Raw genomic sequence first — 20,082 nt, forward strand, 5'->3', positions numbered from 1 at the left:
ACACATAAAACTTACTCAGACTTTGCCTTGGCTCGATTTCTTAAATAATTTAAAACTCGCCAGTGACACCTTGTGTATGTCAGTCTTGTCTTATCTTTCCATTCCAACAATAATTTACAGAAAAATAGGGCATATTTTAGAGATGGTTTGAATTGCGATTAATTACGATTAATTTTTAAGCTGTGATTAACTTGATTAGAAATTTTAATCATTTGACATTGCCCTCAATCATTTAATCATCAGCCCTATAACGAGACAGATGCCAATTTTCATGTGACGAGACGACGAGACGAAAATGCCACATCGTTTCTGTCATACGTTCCCAATACATAACATTTTCGTATTGTACGTGGAGTACGTCACCTTGCATCGTGGTAGTGTTTGGGTCGTGTCACTCATGTGAGATGTGTCACGAAGTTTAGGATGTGTCTTAACCAGTTAACCAATTTTCGCACTATAAGGCGCACCTGACTATAAACCCCCCCCACCACCACCAAATTTGACACAAAAGCGGCATTTGTTCATAGATAAGCCTCACTGGGCTATAAGCCGCTGCTGTCCTCATTGTATCATGGGATATTTACACCAAAAGATATTAACCGGTAACACTTTATTTGACAGCGGCATCATACGACTGTCATCAGACCAAATGAATCCCCATGAAGCTTTGAACCAATTGGCTGCAAAGCTTCGTTGTTTCATTTGGCCATCAATGCTCCCTTAGGGGAGACAGTCAACCTCTGCTGCCACCTGTTGCCAACACTGTTGTTGTCCAACATGCCTCATAGCATGCATTGCAGCGTTACAGATGTAAATGACAATCAAAATTCATTTTCTGTGCTTAATATTTCTTCAGTTACTGCTCCAGTTGTTTCCTTAATTGCTAGTTATGGTATTTGGTAACTTTATTTGACAGTGGTGCCATAAGACTGTCATGAGGCAATCATAATTATGACATGACACTGTCATGAGCATTAATGAATGCTTACAACAGATGTCATTTAGAGTTACCTGGCAAATTATCTCACTTTTAAATGGATGTGAAAGATCTGAGCTGGACAAAAATGGAGTCGGTGACATAATTTGCCCAATGACACTTAATGACATCTGTCATAAGCATTCAGTAATGCTCATGATAGTGTCATGTCAAAATTATGACAGTCTTATGAAGCCGCTATCAAATAAAGTGCTACCTATTACCCCGAATAAATCAACAAATAAGCCGCACCGGAATATAAGCCGCAGGATTCAATATGAATGAAAAAAGTTGCGGCTTATAGTCCGAAAATGACGGTACTTTCTTTCAGTAACGAGCATTCTAACACATTCATTTTTCCAAACCAGTAATCTTATTAAAGTTGGTTTCCTTTGTGTCTGTGCATTACTATTATTGCCTCAAATTAAGAATGAAGACGACTGAAGTCATGTACGAAGAGCATTTCAAATAGAAATGTTGCTTTTGAGTTTGGAGGTGACATCCCATGTCACGTTTTTTCATCGGAGAACAAAAAAAAAACTGGTCATGTGTATTACCATGCCGTGTGAGCGTTGCGATTCTGCGGCCAAAACAATAGCTTAGCTACCTCGTCAGGACGCGAACAATGAAAGAGGCAGGCAAGATACCACGAAACGGCTGCATTTTCTCACTCGAAATACAGCCATTACTTCATATTTTTGTCCAGTAAAGATGACATATCTCCGTGCTTTACAAATTTTGCACTGGCTCAAAACACTGTCAACCGTGTCAAAACTTGAAGCAAAGCCTACAGGTAACGAGACAGCCAGCTCGTCTACAGTTTGTAACCAGCCTTTACATTCATTTTATTGTTACAGTTTGTAACCAATGGCGGAGTTTGACTTTTGCGGGAGGGGGGACAAAACATGTTGATGGCCCTAAAACAAAAGTTAAAAGTTTGAACACACCTCATCATTTGTGCATTTTCTATATTTTCACTTAAATTCACATTGTAAATTCTCACTGAATATATCAAATCTATGAGTGAACATGTGGAATTATGTACTTGGGGAAAAAAAGCGAAATAACTGAAAACAGGTTTTATATTCTTCTTTCATCAAGGTATCCAACCTTTGCCCTTATTACTTTTTTTGCACACTTTTTGCACTCTGTCAATGAGCTTCAAAATGCAGACACCTGAAAAGGTTTTCACTTCACAGATATGCGTTATCAGGTTAATAAGTGGAATTTGTTGCCTTTTCAATGGGGTTGGGACTAGGCATGTGCCGGTATGAGATTTTGACGGTATGATAACCTTAAGCAAAAATACAGCGGTTTCACGGTATAACAGTATTTCAATTATAGTTCTAAAATGTGCTATTTTGAGATGTATGGGTTATTTTTTTCCCCATTGAACATGATTTTATTTTTCACAATATATTGGCAAATTGGAACATCAACATGAATATAATGTTAGAATAAATAAAATAATTGAAATATTTTAAATAAAAATAGAACTTAGAGACTAAACCCACAGCCACAGCTCATGTTGCTAAACATGAGAACAAAATATTTTACATAAAAAAGTAAAAACCCTTTGTTTGATTGTTTGATTTTTAAAGAATTTATTTCCAAATTAGAGTGGAAAATAAGTATTTGGTCACCTACAAACAAGCAAGATTCCTGGCTGTCAAAGAGGTCTAATTTCTTCTAACGAGGTCTAACGAGGCTCCACTCGTTACCTGTATTAATGACACCTGTTTTAACTCATTATCAGTATAAAAGACACCTGTCCACAAACTTAGTCAGTCACACTCCAAACTCCACTATGGCCAAGACCAAAGAGCTGTCGAAGGACACCAGAGATAAAATTGTAGACCTGCACCAGGCTGGGAAGACTGAATCTGCAATAGGTAAAACGCTTGGTGTAAAGAAATCAACTGTGGGAGCAATTATTATAAAATGGAAGACATACAAGACCACTGATACTCTTCCTCGATCTGGCGCTCCATGCAAGATCTCACCCTGTGGTGTCAAAATGATAACATGAACGGTGAGCAAAAATCCCAGAACCACACGGGGGGACCTAGTAAATGACCAACAGAGAGCTGGGACCACAGTAACAAAGGCTACTATCAGTAACACAATGCGCCGCCAGGGACTCAAATCCTGCACTGCCAGACGTGTCCCCCTGCTGAAGAAAATACACCTCCAGGCCCATCTGCGGTTCGCTAGAGAGCATTTGGATGATCCAGAAGAGGACTGGGAGAATGTGTTATGGTCAGATGAAACCAAAATAAAACTTTTTGGTAAAAACACAAGTTCTCGTGTTTCAAGGAGAAAGAATACTGAATTGCATTCGAAGAGCACCATACCCACAGTGACGCATGGGGGTGGAAACATCATGCTTTGGGGCTGTTTTTCTGCTAAGGGACCAGGATGACTAATCTGTCTAAAGGAAAGAATGAATGGGGCCATGTATCAAGAGATTTTGAGTGAAAATCTCCTTCCATCAGCAAGGGCATTGAAGATGAGACGTGGCTGGGTTTTTCAGCATGACAATGATCCCAAACACGCAGCCAGGGCAACAGGGAAATATGGGGATCGGCAGATACTCAAACTAAAACGATCGGATCGGGAGCAAAACAACATAATCGGAACAACCCTAGCTAAATGTAATCCTGGTGTTTGATTAGCATTCGCATTAGCATTAGCTTCAGATTGGCAAGTGTCCTCCTAAAACACTAGCCAGTCTAATGCAGAACCAATTGGCTTTTCTGGTCAGTTAGTAGTAGTGGTTATCATCACAAAGTTAGCATCCTTGTATACGCTACAATAAGTGCTCGTCTAGGTCCATTTGAAATTGTTTTAAACTTCTTTTTACAAAAACATTTCGAGTAACTCTTGGCTAAAACAGATGGAATTTGTATGAGATTTCGTAGACTAAAACATTTTGTAATGATATGATGGTATGACTAATCAGTATTTTCATCCAAAAGTCGAAGACATAATATTAAAAGGGTTGCCAAAAACAACACTGGTGTACAGAAAAAGAAATCTTTTTTAGCCCATTTGACTTGAAGAGTGAGACTGATTGCCAGTCTGCTGATTACACTTTGCTGCTTTAGGGCATGGACTTCAGTTTACAGAGCTCGCTCTATAAACAAAATTGTTTACTGCAGTAGGTTGGCGCTTTTATTGGGCATCGCTGAGTACTGCAGTGCCAAGACGACCACAAGTTTATGAGGGGTGCACGGGAAAGGGGCTTCTGTTCAGACCCACAGGCCGAAGCTGGGTAGGGGATTATCAAGCCTAAAATTGCTACCACATGCGCATAACTAGAGGCCTGCATTTTTAAAAGACGACTGACTAAAAGTAGTGACCCAGTCACATGAGGCACCTTTAGAAGCCCACTGGTCATGTTTTGACACACAGAAGAGAGCGTTGTTGATTGTTACTATATTATGGGGATCATTTTTCTTCAGGCTTGCAGTTACAAATGGCACCGGCATAAAAGTTGGTTTCTTTTACCCTCAAAAAAGTTGGGTACAGACAACATCAGTAGCTGATCTAGGATTTTTCAGAAACTGGGGCCAAGAATAGGGCGCATGTAACTATGTGGCGGTAAAAACGTCTTATAAGCAAAGATGAACCTGTAAAGTTTGTAATCATTCATATTTAATCATATTGTGTGCAAGTAAGGATAAAGTACATAGAACAATCATTTGAATCACTTTTTTGAAAAGCCATTTTAAACACGAAAAGCAGCATTAATATTTACGGTACTCTAGGACATTCATAGCAATTAGATCTCATATGGGCCGGACTAGTTCATTTTTGGCGAACTAAATTGACTCACTGACTCCATTAATGGCACTCGACGTTCAATCCATTTTGAATGGAATTAGAAAACCCCCTAGAACGAACGTTAATTCGCGCCCGTCCCAGTCAAAATTGAATGAACGTCGAGCACCGTCAGTGGCACTGGAAGATGACCATTCACAGCCAGTCCTACCAGTTTAAGTCAATTGTATTAATGTCTTTGTCAATGAGTTAATTTTGCATCGCTTGCATGTGATTTAAACATACTTACAGGTCACTTCTTGTAAATTTTTGGATTATTTTCTGTTGATTTTGGGGTATTTCCATATTACTTCCTTGTTAACTCTTTGGCTGTCATTGACGGTGCTAGATGTCCAATCCATTTTGACTGGGAATGAATGAACGAATGTCACTTTGACAACTGGTTGGATACACAATGGCTGAATGGCGAACCTACATGATGGTGTAGGTCACAGGTGTCAAACCGATTCCAGAAAGGACCAAGTGGGTGCAGGTTCGCTTTCCAACCAATGAAGAGTACACCTTTTCACCAATTAGATCTTTTACATGTGTAATCAGTTAAACTTTGTCAGGTGCTGCTTGTTTCAGTAGGAAGTTCATTGGTTAAACTCTCTGCACGGTATCGGTTGGAACAAAATCCAGCACCCACTTGGCCCTTTCTGCAATCGGTTTGACACCTGTGGTGTAGGTGCTTTAGAGCGCTTCGTTGTCAGTCATGAGTGTGGGCACGTTACAGTGGAAAAAAGCGGAAGCTTATTTTATTTTTTTAAGACTTGACGGTGCTCAGGCTAGCTTGGCCACTTAAGAGCACGACATTGCTGTGGTGTGGAACATCCCCACAATGACGCGGCAGGGTATATTCCATTTTGAGACCTGTTCAAAGATTTAACATTCATGAACACTGATGTTACATAAAATAATGGCCAAAACTGATGTCATTTTTCCTTTTTTAGTTAATGCTTTTGGCCTGCAAAAATTCCTTATAAACAACCCCCTTCCTCTCTGGGAATAAAGTTTACAACCCACTTGAGTATCTACTAAAAAAAAAAAAAAAAAAAAAAAAAACAGATTATACCCTAACCCCAGGATATAAACTAGACCAGAACATGCATCAGGCTAAAACTGGCTACGCATACACAAAAACAGAATTCCTAAAGACTTAAGACTTTAACACTTTAACAAAGCCCAGTTGAGTATCAGTGTAAATATCTGCTATTTACTGATAACTGACTAACAATTCAAAGCCCAAGTCCCAAATTATTTAAGGAGCCATATGTAAACGTTTGTGGCTAAAAATGGTGCTGCAACCAGGATCAAAATATTGAAGCGTACAACGTCCCCCTCCTTTTTGGGCCGCCGGATAATTGCTTGTCAAAGTCGAGCTGTTTTATCATGCCAATGTTGCCTTAGAATCAGAAACCAGAAAATGCAATTTCTGGAGAAATCGCGTCGGTAGCTTAAGGCTTTGCTGTGCTGGTCGGTATACTTGTACAAGGTCACGCAAGTACATGTACATGTAAAAACAGTGTCTGCTTTTAACTAAAACCACCCAAACATTTATAGGTTTTGATATTTTAATGAGGATAGTATGCAAATAATGACAGAAGGGGGAAAAATAAGTAAGTGAACCCTCTGGCTAAGGAGACTTAAGGAGATATTGAAACCAATTTTTACCAAACAATTTAAGTTAGATGTGTCCCCAATCACTGATGAGTGGTTTAAAACTGCCCTGCCCATTATAAAACACACACCTGGTAAGAATTGTCTTGATGAAAAGCATTGTCTGATGTGCATCATGGCTCGGTCAAAAGAGCTGTCTGAAGTCCTGCGATCAAGGATTGTTGATTTGTATATAGACTCTACCCACGTGACGTCACAACTCCGCTCTCCTGAATGGTACCGCCCAATTGTCCGTCAAAACATAGTGTTAACCTGTTACGGCTACGTACATTCCTCCTATTTACGGCGTGTTTTTCTGCTCCTTAACATTAATAATCAAAATGGTGAAGGCGTGTGTGGCTGTTGGTTGCACTAACAGAGAAGATGGAAGGAGAGACTTGAAGTTTTACCGTATTCCGAGGGATCCAAAGAGGAGAGCGTAATGGACGGCTGCAATTCGACGTGAAAACTGGGCACCAAAAAATCACCACAGACTATGTAGTAGTCATTTTATATCCGGTAAGATGCATTTAAGATATACTTAGAGGGTTTTGGGCTGACGAATAACCACAATTAAGATCATTGCTAGGCTAATCGCCGACAACATACACGTATGTATGTAGTGAGAGTGCTATCGCTAAACCATATAAACATTAAAAGCCTTAACTCCATTGACAAACGACATGAAATACATTAGACTTGACAGTGGATGTTAGCAATAACAAAAGATTTTGAATTGAAAATTTCGTAACTCACCTTTCCAAGCACAAGATAGATTCCTGCCGAATTTTCGTGGACGAGGACCTGTTTCACCCAACCAGCAACGAAGTATTTATAAGCCTCCAAGCTCTTGAAGTTTTTCAAATTTTCGTGAGAATAGGCTGATTTTGTGTGGACAAGATAATTGTAAATATCAGCGTAGCAGATGTCAGGCAGACAGGGCGAAGACAGTGGGTCGAAAAACATCGATTTGGGCATCAAATATGGATCTGGCGACTGTATAGAACAGGGGTGGGCAAACCGGTCCTCGAGGGCTGCAGTGGGTCCTGGTCTTTGTTCCAACTGATTCAGCACAGACAGTTTAACCAATGAGGTTTCAGTGGAAACAAGAAGCACCTGACTGCAATCAACTGATTGCACTTGTAAGAAACCAGATTGGTGAAAGGCTGTCCTCATGATGGGTATGAACAAAAACCTGCACCCACTGCGGCCCTCTGTGGAATAGTTTGCCCACCCCTGGTATAGAACGAAGCTTTTCCACATAACGCCTTTTATGCAACACATCCAGTGAGTTTATGGCATCAGAAAGCACCGGGTCTTCCATTAAATGCATTTTAAATTCCTCGATCAATTGAAACCAATGCTAATACAGAGACAAAATGACGGACAAGTGGGCGGAACCATACAGCGAGCACGTGGTTTTGTGACGTCGGTGGGTAGGGTCTATAGCTGGGAAAGGATACAAAACCATCTGTAAAAGTCTGGATGTTCGTCAATTGACAGTCAGAGAAGTTGTCTACAAATGGAGAGAGTTTGACACTGTTGCTTCTCTCCCAAGGACTGGCCGTGAGATGACGCCAATAGTTCAGCGCAGAATACTCAGAGAGGTAAAAAAAAGAACCGTAGAGTGGCTGCTGAAGACCTACAGTCACTGGCACAGTCCAATATCTATGCACACATCAACTATACGTAAAACTATGGCCAAGAGTGGTGTTTATAGGAGGACTCCACGGAGGAAGCCACTGCTGTCTAAAAAACATTGTTGCTATTTTAATATTTGCAAAAAGGCAATTGGACACTCCATAGAAGTTCTGGCAAAATATTTTGTGGATTGATGAAACCAAAGTTGAATTGTTTGGGAGTAACACACAACATCATGTGTGGAGGAAAAATGCAACAGCTCACCAACATCAACACCTCATCCCCAGCCTGAAGCATGGTGGCGGGAGCATCATAGTTTGGGACTGTTTTGCTGCCTTCGGGCCTGGATAACTTGCAATCATTAATGGAAGAATGAATTCAAAAGTTTATCAGGATATTTTGCAGGGAAACCTGAGGCCGTCTTTCAGACAGTTGAAGCTAAAAAGAGGATGGATGCTGCAACAAGACAATTATCCAAAACACAGAAGTAAATCAACTTCAGAATGGTTTCAGAAGAACAAAACACACGTTCTGGAGTGGCCAAGTCAAAGTCCAGACTTGAACCCCATTGAGATTCTGTGGCATGACCTAAAGACAGTGATTCATGCTAAACATCCCAGGAATCCGACTGAACTACTGCAGTTTTGTAGAGAAGAATGGGCCAAGATTCGTCCTGATCGATGTTCCAGACTGATCTGCAGCTACAGGAAACGTCTGGTTGAAGTTATTGCTGCCAAAAGGGGGGCCACCAAATATTAAATGTGATGGTTCACTTATTTTTCCCCCTTCTGTCATTGTTTCCATACTATCTTCATTAAAGTTTAAAAACCTATAAATGTTTGGGTGGTTTTAGTTAAAGCAGACACTGTTTTTTCATCTGTGTAATTTTGACAGATCACATTTGATGGTGATTTTATGCAGAAATGTGAGAAATTCAAAGATGTACAGATACCTTTTCCTACCACTGTATTTTTAGCCGAAAGTTTTCGGCGCTAAATTTTCTGTTACATTTCTAGTAAAAAAAAACTAACTGATGGAAGAGAAATGTACTCTTTTTATGAATTTCAAAGTCTGCAGAAGGGATTGAATCAGTGCATAAAATGTTCCATTCTATTTAAATTTTTAACAAGTATCTTAAGTACAGCTGAGTATTTTTGGCACCTCAATGATACCTTGTGTCAAAAGAGGATGGAGAGAAATTGCATGAGCGCATGTGAATTTGGGAGTGGAGGCTGTATTTTTACAGGCATGATTCAGACTGACTTCAAGCGTATTTTATCTCATTACTTTCAAAATTCCAGCTCAGTATTGTGCAACGGCGCAATACATTCAGCGCTGTCAGCTGCCATGCCGGGCTGCCAGATTATCTATATTTATTTGTACACTTCCACAAAGGATGACGAATTATGGCGTTGAAAACCCAGCGGGTTTGATCGAGTGTGAGAACGAGCCAAGCCATTAAAATATGAGCGCGGCCCCCTACATTGCTGCCGCTTAACCTGCTATTAAATAGGGTCATTGCGATTTCATAATTTGTGCTGTTGACAGGTCAAGAAAAGGAAAAAAAGCGCTGATGATCAACCAACTGTTTAAATGTTGTTATTATTGGAGGTTTTAAATGTAGAATGTAGCGCCAATATCTTGGACTGGGAGGCAGAAGAGCAGTTTGACAGATGCGCGTAAGTATGTTTATACTGGCTGCGTGATGCATTAGTCTCCTCCTGGAAGGATGACCTAACAGACTGGATGGATTGTCCCACCAGCTTCAAGGCTGAGTGGATGCATTAACTTGCAATCATTTCATAATTTCATACAATAGCAGCTACTGAACGACACAGTTGTTACATCACTTTCAGTCTGCGGCAATTTGATTTTCCTTGTCATAAATTAATACAGTACTGCTTGAATTGTCTGTTCTGTGTAAACTGTCCGTTTCGTTGTCGGCATAGGGAAGTCATTAAAAACTACAAAGAGACTCGGACCTCTGCCAAGGCTCAGCAATTCTTTGGATCGGCACCTTCAAGGTTAAACTGTCTACCACAGATTAACTGTGGAAGTGTGCTTCCTAACTGCCATACAAAAAAAATAAAAATAAATAAATACTTTAACTTCTTGTAATGTGTCAATGAATTTGACACGCCACATAAAAGTGAAATTCAGCCAGATTTAAAAGAGCAATATGAAATTTTTGCACTTCAATTATTCATTAAATGGCCTTAATGTTTAAAGAGATTAGAGAAACATGGTTTTTCAAAATACAGTGGTACCTCTACATACGAAGTTAATTCGGTCCAGGACCTTGTTTGTAAGTCGAAATGGTCATATGTCGAGCAGGATTTTCCCATAAGAATACATTATAATTCCATTAATTTGTTCCACAGCCCAAAACCCTACACTAAATCCTTAATAAATACTACTGGTACTATTACAAATGGCAATTACACATAGAAAAACAAATAAAATATAAATAAACATCGAAATAATGATACAGTAAAATAATAATTCCTGTAATAATGTAACGAAGCGGGTTCTAATGTGGCGGATGTGTTTTGCGTGCTGTACCTGAACACATCGCGTGGCTGACGTGACAGTGAGAAGGGTGTGGTTGAGATTTTATTTTCTCTTTCAATGTTTTGTTGTTGCTGGCATCAACTGTGGCGGACAGTAGGCGTGCAAATAGCAATTAAAAAAGCAAAACAAATAAATTAATAAGAATCAGAATAATAATAATGTAATAGTAATAATAAAAATTTACCTGTAATCATGGGCGGAGTTTGAATTTTGGGGCTAGGGGGCACAATATGTTGATGACCCCAAAACGCAGTGTCAGCAATAATATTACCTTACAAGGAGATTTAAAAGTTGACAATGAGCGTTTTTTGTTTCCCATCATTCTTGAGGGGAATTCTAAATCAGGCTGCTTAGGCAATACTTTTCACCAAGATCGTCATCCATTGAATTTTGTACGCCCGCCGGTGTCGTGCCAATGTAGGTACCCCAGTCAAAAATTGTATCCCCTGGGCAGAGCCATATGGAGGTAGATTTGTGTCTTCATTATTCAATCATAAAAAAATGTTGCTTCAATAAAAAAAAAGTTGCTTCAATCAAAATATATATTTTCAACCAATAAAAAAGTTGCTTCCATCAAAAAAAAAATGTGAGTGTAAAAATAAATTTGAAACTCAAAAATCTAAAAAAATAAAATGCATGTGAAAGCTATTTTTCTTTGATTATTATTTTATTTTTTATTTTTTATTTTATTTAAGTCAAGTTTTTTTTTGATTGAAGCAACTTTTTAATTGAAGTAATATTGATTTGTGTTTGGGCTACATTTTGTCTAGGACATTTTTCTCTTTATTATTCGATCAAAAAATAAGTTGCTTCAAAAAAAATATAGATTTTCAAAATGAAAAATCACCTCAATAATAATAATAATAATAATAATATTAATAAACATAGAAAAAGGTTTTTGAATGCAAAAAAATATTTCAGATTGAAAAATTTGCATTTGAACACTTAATTCTTCATTCAAAAAGTTTTTTTTTTTTTTTTGATTGAAGCAATCCTTTTTATGTTTGGGCCAAATTATGATTAGGACATTTGTGTCTAAATCATTCAATCCCCCCAAAAATTGCTTCAGTCAAAAAAAAAACTATTTTCAATCAAAGAAAAAAAAACATTTAAAAAAATATTTTTTTCTCTAATATTTATGTAAAATTATATGCAAAGCAACTGACTGTCTGAGGTGCTCGAAAAATAATTTCGACACATTATAAAAATATGATTTTTTGTTCATTTCACTCATTTTTGTTGGTGTTTTATTGCTTTAGAAGTTTGATATATATATATATATATATATATTCGAAAGTCAATTACATGCAATGACACTTTTTGGCCACCCTTAAAATCAGCTTATGTCTGTAATATTGTAACGAATCGTGTTCTAATGTGGCAGAAACTTTTTTTGCTGATTCAAACGCGCCGCGGGGCTGACGTGACGGTGAGCAAGAGAGCGCGGTTCTATTTTACTTTGTTTTGATGCTGGCGTCAACAGTGGAGGACACTAGGCGTATTGTGATGCACAAGTTGATGGAATAAATGATTAGAAATCTGATGAAGTTAGGGATTTCTTTGGCGATGTTACCACAATAAGAACTGTCAAAACATAAAGACTGGCGAACGGAGGAGGACCGCTGGCCGAGATTGTAGACATTCTACGGCCATATGGTCGACTCAGTTCATGGATACACACACCATGCTTATATTTTGCCATTATTTACATCTTCATTTCAATGGTGTCACCTTTTCTTTTTTCTCTCCACCTGCAACTTTTTGGATCCAGCCTTGATTTCTCTCACAAAAAAATCAGCCGTGCGTCCGTCTTCCAGCAAAACAAAGAAACTGCGGCGCTGTCAAAAATCGTCGTGTTTCGAGCATGTCGTCAGAAAGTTGTCTCAACCTATGTCCCGTGTCCTTGTGTGTCGAAGCGATCGTATGTCGAGGTACCACTGTACTTCAAATGCTGTTTGCAATGGTAAAAGTATCCAAGAAAAGAATTACTCAAGTAAAAGTACAAAAGTACTTGCTTTAAATTTACATTAAAAATTAAAAGCTCTAAAGCTTTAAATTTAAAAGCTCAATCTTGGTCTCATCTGACCAAAGCACACGGTCCCAGTTGAAGCCTGGGACGGTGTGAATTTTTGTGTGAGACCAAAATTGAGCTTTTTGCCAATAAATACTCTAAGTGGGTCTGGCGTGCCACTAAAGATGCGCATGCAGAAAAGCACCTCATACCCACTGTGAAGTATGGGGGTGTGTCAGTGATGCTGTGGGGCTGTTTCGCTTCCAAAGGCCCTGGGAACTTTGTTAGGGTGCATGGCATCATGAATGCTTTGAAATACCAGGACATTTTAAATCAAAATCTGTTGCCCTCTGCCCGAAAGCTGAAGATGGGTCGTCACTGGGTCTTTCAGCAAGACAATGACCCTAAACATATGGCCAAATCTACACAGAAGTGGTTCACCAGACACAAAATCAAGCTCCTCCCATGGCCATCTTAGTCCCCAGACCTTGTTTTGTTAGCAAAAGGGGGTTGTACAAAATATTAACACCAGGGGTGCTAATAATTGTGACACACATTATTTAATGTCAAATAATTTTTTCTTTATGTGGGATTTTTTCCCCACTGAATGAATGCACTTGTATTGAAGGTTGGATCCCCCCCCCCCCCCCCCCCCCATTAAGGTCCCATATTATTTGAATCTTTTTTTTTTTATTACTAGAAGCTAAAAAACACATCTTGACCAGGGTTGCCAATAATTATGGAGGGCACTTTATATACATGCATGCATACATACATACATACAGCACATGCAGAAATCTGAGTCAATATTCAAAGAAAGAACCAGAAAATTCATTGACTGCTCAGTTTTATTCAAAACAGTGCAGAATGGAAAAAAAACAAGCAATAAAACTGCACTGTAAACAGAAGCTTAACAAGCTCAAAAATCCCAAAACTTAGCTTAATGGCAGATTTCAAGCAGCTATCAGATACACATACCACCACCTACTGTACAAGAGTGTGGTGGTTTCTATTGGTCATAATCTTGTTCACCTGCCAAATCTTGCTTGTACTCATATTGCTGCCTCTCGTGCTCAGTTACAATATAGTTGCATGAAAACGAAACTATCAATTAACAATGAGAAAAAAAAAATTGTAAAGTAACGTTAAACACTGGCGACAATTTGAAAGAGTGCAGATATCTGTTGTAAAATGCAGTAAAGTAAAAGTAAAACGTACCACATCATATTTGTACTCAAGTAAAGTACAGATACTCAAAAATGTACTGAAGTACATTCCACCACTGGCCTGGAGTCTAGTTATGTCACTCATGTGACGTGCTACGCCTCACCAACTCACCCATTAATCTCCTCTCCAATCTCTCCATTGCTTGTTTTGAGACACACATTTTAAGATTTGTCTTATCTTGGCAAGAGAGAATATGCAGTGTTGCTTTAAGCCTTTAAAGATCTGTGCTGAGTGATCACCACACACTAAATGTAACTCATAGCGTTCACATTCGCGTTAGCATTAGGCTACTGCTAACAGCAAGGATCCTCTTTACAGGCATCAAAATCTCTCACCTTTCGGCGAAATTTGCGGTTTGGCTTCCTTGCTGGGCTGCGGGAGGAGTGAGGGTTGACACGAATATGGCAAAATGACTACACGGCGAAGTCGTAAATAGCGAGAGACTCATAGGAGGGCGGCTGCAGTTGTTATGCAGCTAACATGACAATATGTGTATGAGGAGAGCTTTTTACATGCCCATCCATAATCAAATGTAAGTAGTCCTATTTTTCACACAAAGTTGCAATTTCTGATCGGTCGGAAAATTTGACACAACACCGGGCACATGAAGAGGGCAATAAGCCGAGTATAGTGATCTCCCGGCGGGGGGATGTGCGACAAGCCGCCGGTCGTCGGCTAAAGGGACAAGGAGGATGTCAGCCACAAAATGCAAGCCACCGACATATTAAAATGATCCCAGTATTTGGCATTATACAAAACACGATGTTACTCACTTCCTCGTAAGTCCCATGGTCCCACAGTAGTAGGGTTTGTTTTGGCCAATATCCACCGGTGAATGGGAACCTTTTGAAACCCACAACGCCTCTCCCTCGTACAGCAAGATTTTTCTGCAGCTGTTTGGCTGGCGTGATGCGAAAAATAAACGAATTAATCCGCAAAATCAGCTGAATCCTTAGTCCTTCTCATACAACAGTACGGCTGTATAGTGAAGAGGATTCCTTCTCCCGTACAGGTCACAGCGCCCTCTTCCTCAATGTGAGATTGAAGCCGGAAGCTGTCATTTTCGTAGCGCGAGTTTCAAAAAATGGAATAAATACATCGATCGCTTCTTCACACATCCAAGTGGTCCATTTCATTCAGGAGCATAAAGTACCGTGTGTATTATGAAATAAACATGCTTTTTTGTGTCACAGGCACTCTTGAATCTGGTTGCAATACCAATTTTGGCCACAAACTTTCCATATTGCTCCTATAGAATTAAACCAATTGCCACTTCTATGAAGTCATTTTAAGAATACTGAGAAATCAAGCCATTCCCCGAACCCTCAAAAGTGGAAAAGCCCATCACTTATGCAAACATTTACCTAACTACATGTTCGAGCCGTGAAAATGGCTGGAATCATGTTGTCATGGGGCTTTTCCACGTTGCAACAACAGGGCGCTCTCAAGCGGCCAGCGCAAAGCACCTGTCCACATGCTGGCTGTCATGTCAGATTAAATTTTTTGGGGGGTAAAGAGAAAAACCTCCCCCTTCTTTGGCATTCTGCCTTTCTCTACATGACGCACGTGCACTCTTAGCTGTCAACGAGGTCCTCTAAAGCGGCTAAGCCAACGTGAAGCCCATGTCCACATGCTGGTTGTCACGTCAGAACCTAAAAAACCCCCCAAAAAATTTCCTCTCCGCGCTATTCCGCCTTTCTCTGTATGACGTGCGTACGCTCATAGCTGTCAACGAGGCATTGACAGTAAATATTTATTTTAAAACCTCAGAAAAACTGAAATGGTCAACAACAATTTAATGCTTTACCTCCACAATTGAGTAGTAATGACTTCACGTCCCAGTCACGTTTTCAGCAATTATTTCAAATCATGTAAATGTGGAGAGTAATCTTCCAATTTACTTTGCAGGGTTCTTACATGTATGCCCTCCTACACTACACTTGTAAAAAATGCTGTATTTACATGAAGACATACATCTAATAGTATACTGTACAGAACGGAATAGTTTGTTGTTGCGAACAACAGTTCCGCACAAACGTACATCGAGATTTCATTTACGTAGCAACTGGAGGCCTGAGCCCAATTTTTCGAGTGACCAAAACTTCTAAGAAAGCGCATTCATCAAAGTTTCATCGGCCATGACGTTCACCAACAGAATGCTACGACGACTCCGGAACCTCTGCCAAAGGGCGCGTTCAGAGTTTGCCACAAAATGCTCATTTCCACCGGGAACACAACCTCCCAAGGGGTTTCAGGACCGTAGAACATTTTGGAAGTTGTTTGCGTACTTGTAAGAAGGGACCATATTTTATTCCCGCTTGATCATTTTTAAAAATAAAAATAAAAAAATAAAAAAAGGGCCAAGGCAAAGGGCATTAATCAGAAAATAATGACATAAAATAAAAAAAAGAATTGTATACATGTGTATTATTCAGTTTTTCAGCTAAGTGTTTCCAATATTCGGTTTTGGCCAAGAATTTGGCTTTCGGTATACAGTGAGGAGCAGAGGTATTTGCACCCCTTGTGATTTTGCAACTTCTCCCACTTAGAAAATAGGTACACGTCTGAATCACCAGTCTCGGACGAGCACTCACTCAGACATTTTATCATGTAGAACAAACTCAGATAAAAAGCTCGAAAAAATAATGAATTAGTTGAAAAGTGCAACTCTTTAGCATTCAGAAACACTAAAAGAAATGAATAAAAAACATTGTGGTTGTCAGTAAATGTTACTTTTATAGACCAAGTGCAGGGAAATATATATGAAATTACTCCATTCTGAGGAAAAAAATATGGAATCATGAGAAACAAACAAAGAAATAACAATCAAAACACATCTCTAGTATTTAGTAGCACGTCCTCTGGCTTTTATGACAGCTTGCAGTCTCTGAGGCATGGACTTGATGAGTATTCTTCATCAATTTGGTGCCAACTCTCTTTGATTGCAGTTGCCAGATCATCCTTGCAGGTCGGACCCTTGCTGTGGACCTTTTTTTTTTTTTTTTCAGTTTCCACCACAGGTTTTCAATAGGGTTGAGATTCTTGACCTTGTCAAGAGTCAATAATCTGCATTGGACAAGGTGTCAAGAGTCAAGAATCTGCATCGGACAAGGTGATGATGCTGGAACTTTTGTTTGGTGCTCTTCCAGTGAGATTTACAATGATGACTGCCTGAAGAAAACATCAAAATTCCTTGATGATATGGGGCTGAATTTCAGGCAAGGCACTGGGGAGATGGGTGGTTAGCCTGTACACAATAAAGCCCGCAAACAGTTTGCTGAAGACATGTCAACAAAGCTCAAGGATTACTGGAACCATGTCCTATGGTCTGATGAGACAGGCGAGCTTTCTTGTGAACAGTCTTCAGAAGAGGCTTCCTCCTAGGGTGACAGCCATGCACACCAATTTGATGCAGAGTGCGGCATATGGTCTGAGCACTAACAGGCTGACCCCCCACCTCTTCAATCTCTGCAGCAATGCTGACAGCACTCCTGTAACGAGTCACGTGACATTTTGGAGGGAAAATGACAAGCAGTACTCAATTTGGATATTTAGGGATGTACGTTTTTTTCAAAGGGATGTACTCACTTTTATTGCCAGGGGCTTAGATATTGTAACGGTTAAGAAATAGTTCTTGTATTAAAATAATGTTTCAGTAATTTGTTAAAGGTTAAAAGAATACTGTATTTATTGAAAGGTGTCTAAATCATGTTAAAAGTATGTTTGTTAATATTGGACTCAGTGATTGCTTTGGTTACCACTAGCCTCGCGAGATTTGCGTGGCGTGAGTTACAGTGAGACCTGCTCTCGCCCAGACACTAAGGACTTTCATTAAGCCACACGCAGCAGCAGAGAGTTGACCAGCTGCATAAAAAGAAACAGGTGCTAGTTGCACAAGGTATTTTTGTTATATTTCTGTATGTTGCAATGTGTTTGTAACTGTTATTAATTGTACTATTGTTTTGTAAAGCTTTGTATGCACACGAGTTCGCGTTCACTCGCCCAGGACCTCCAAAGTGGCAGGCAGCCACGAGCTTAGCTTCATTTTCTGTTTAGCATGTTACCTTTTTTGTTTAAGTGTCTAAGCTTAATTTGTACATCCTTTAGTTTTCACGGCATTTCACAGAAAAGCAATAAAGTGCCCGTCTTTGAGAAACCGTGCCCTGTGATGTCATTTTGGAAGCTACAGATATTAATGGCAATATTTTGAGTTAATTTGAGGGGGAAATTAATTAACTCTATTATATAAGCTGCACACAGACTACTTTTCATTGTGTCAAAATGTTATTTTGTCAGTGTTGTCCCATGAAAAGATATACCGGTACTTAAATAACAGCAGAAATGCGAGGGGTGTACTCACTTTTGTGATTCACTGTATGCGTATGTGTATCCAGTTATTTTATATAACATGAATTCAATGAAGGATCCATTTAGGGAAAAACATTTTAAATAGTAATAAAGAATTAAAATATATAGATATAAAAAGACATTAGAATTACAATAAATAAAAAAATTAAAAAGTATAAGGGCGGTGGGGGTGTCTAACCCGCCGCAACGCTGAAATGGCAAGAAAGGCACGTCAACTGAAGAAAGTTGGAAAGATTGAGAGTACGTGGACCGCAGATTGCAGAATTTTCGTCAAAATGCAAAACCAGAAAACGATATTTTCTGCGTCCTATAGGGTATACTGGGGGCGGGATTCAATAAGCTTCGGCTTCTCCCCTCTGCCCTTTTTTTTTCGGGTTGAATTAATTGTAAACACATATAAATGTTTGGATTTGTCATGCCTGAAGGGAAAATAAATTTAAAAAAATAAAAATCTTTTTTTTTTTTTTTTTTTAAATAATGAAGTTAATCAGAGGCTCTTGGAATACTGGCAGATTTTTGCTGACTTTGCTGAGTTTGTCATTGCCACGTCCCCAGTTAAAAGACTGTGTGCACATTTCACCAAACATTACTAAAGTTGTTTAGTTTAACTGGACCATTAAAAGCACTTTGTTTTCCATTTGAGATCTACAGGTTTATTGGTAACCTTAATGGTGGAAAAAAGTATTTCACATAAACTTGGCATTTGATCGAATCGACTTTTTATATCCTCTGAATGTCCAAAGTAGTTGAGATGTCAGCCCATGATGCGTTTGATCAATGTTTCTTCATTGATTCCAACATTGTGCAAGGGGACGAAACAAAAGTGCAGTGGAAGAATACTGAACATGCCAAGTGAGATCATTTTGTTTGTGTGTGCTCACTTGGTCAGTCTTCGAGAAAGTTCTTCTTGGGCTCCTCGCTTGTCAATCGCAGGACACGCAAGACAACAATTCACACCTATTAAAAAATTTGAGACTTCATTTAAGTTTTCATGAATAATTTAGGAATGTGGGACAAAATCTGAGAAACCCCAAGCAAGTACTGGGAAAACCAGGCAAAAGTGATCAGATGTCACAACACAGATTTGAACCAGATTCCTCTATATAAATGTAAGGCTGATGTGCTCACCATTATATTACCATAATGACCAATAATATAAACCATCCCATTGGATCCAATTCAAAGATGAGGAGCTAAAGTAAGGGTAGAAGGGGTACTACCAATGCACAATTGTGCTGAATAATTATTTCAATTTGAATATAAAAAGCATGTAAACTGATAGGGTTTAGCAAATTCAAATAAAAAATACACTGAGAATTTAAAAGGTCCCCTGCGAAAGATTGTGGCAGCTCCTGCCAACAATCCGATGAGTGTTCCAAAAGCGTGCAAAGATCGAGTTGATTTTGTGGAAAAATACCCTTATTCCCAGATGCGATGCTCCTGAGGGCATTCCTTTCCCTTGAGTTCTTTGCTCTGCATCACTACTGGTGTGTGGAGAAAACAAAGGTGGTGAGACATGCTGATCTTTGCAAATGATGGCCATCAGTCTTAGGCTGTCGTCATTTTGGGTATAATGACCTACTGAATAGACAAAAATCACTTTGGTTTCTACTAACACGAAGAACCTATTATAGTGGATTCATATACATACCTGTCAACCCGAGGCCGTTGGCAATATTACAAATAGTGACGTATGCCCTTACAAATTGGTGACTAATCTTACTACGTTTTATATAGCGTGCAATATGAAACAAAAACTCAATTTTTAAAATAATATGAATTTATTGGTAATATTGTCACGTTTAAC

This window comes from Corythoichthys intestinalis, chromosome 11 (assembly GCF_030265065.1).
Source record: "Corythoichthys intestinalis isolate RoL2023-P3 chromosome 11, ASM3026506v1, whole genome shotgun sequence".
Taxonomy (NCBI): domain Eukaryota; kingdom Metazoa; phylum Chordata; class Actinopteri; order Syngnathiformes; family Syngnathidae; genus Corythoichthys; species Corythoichthys intestinalis.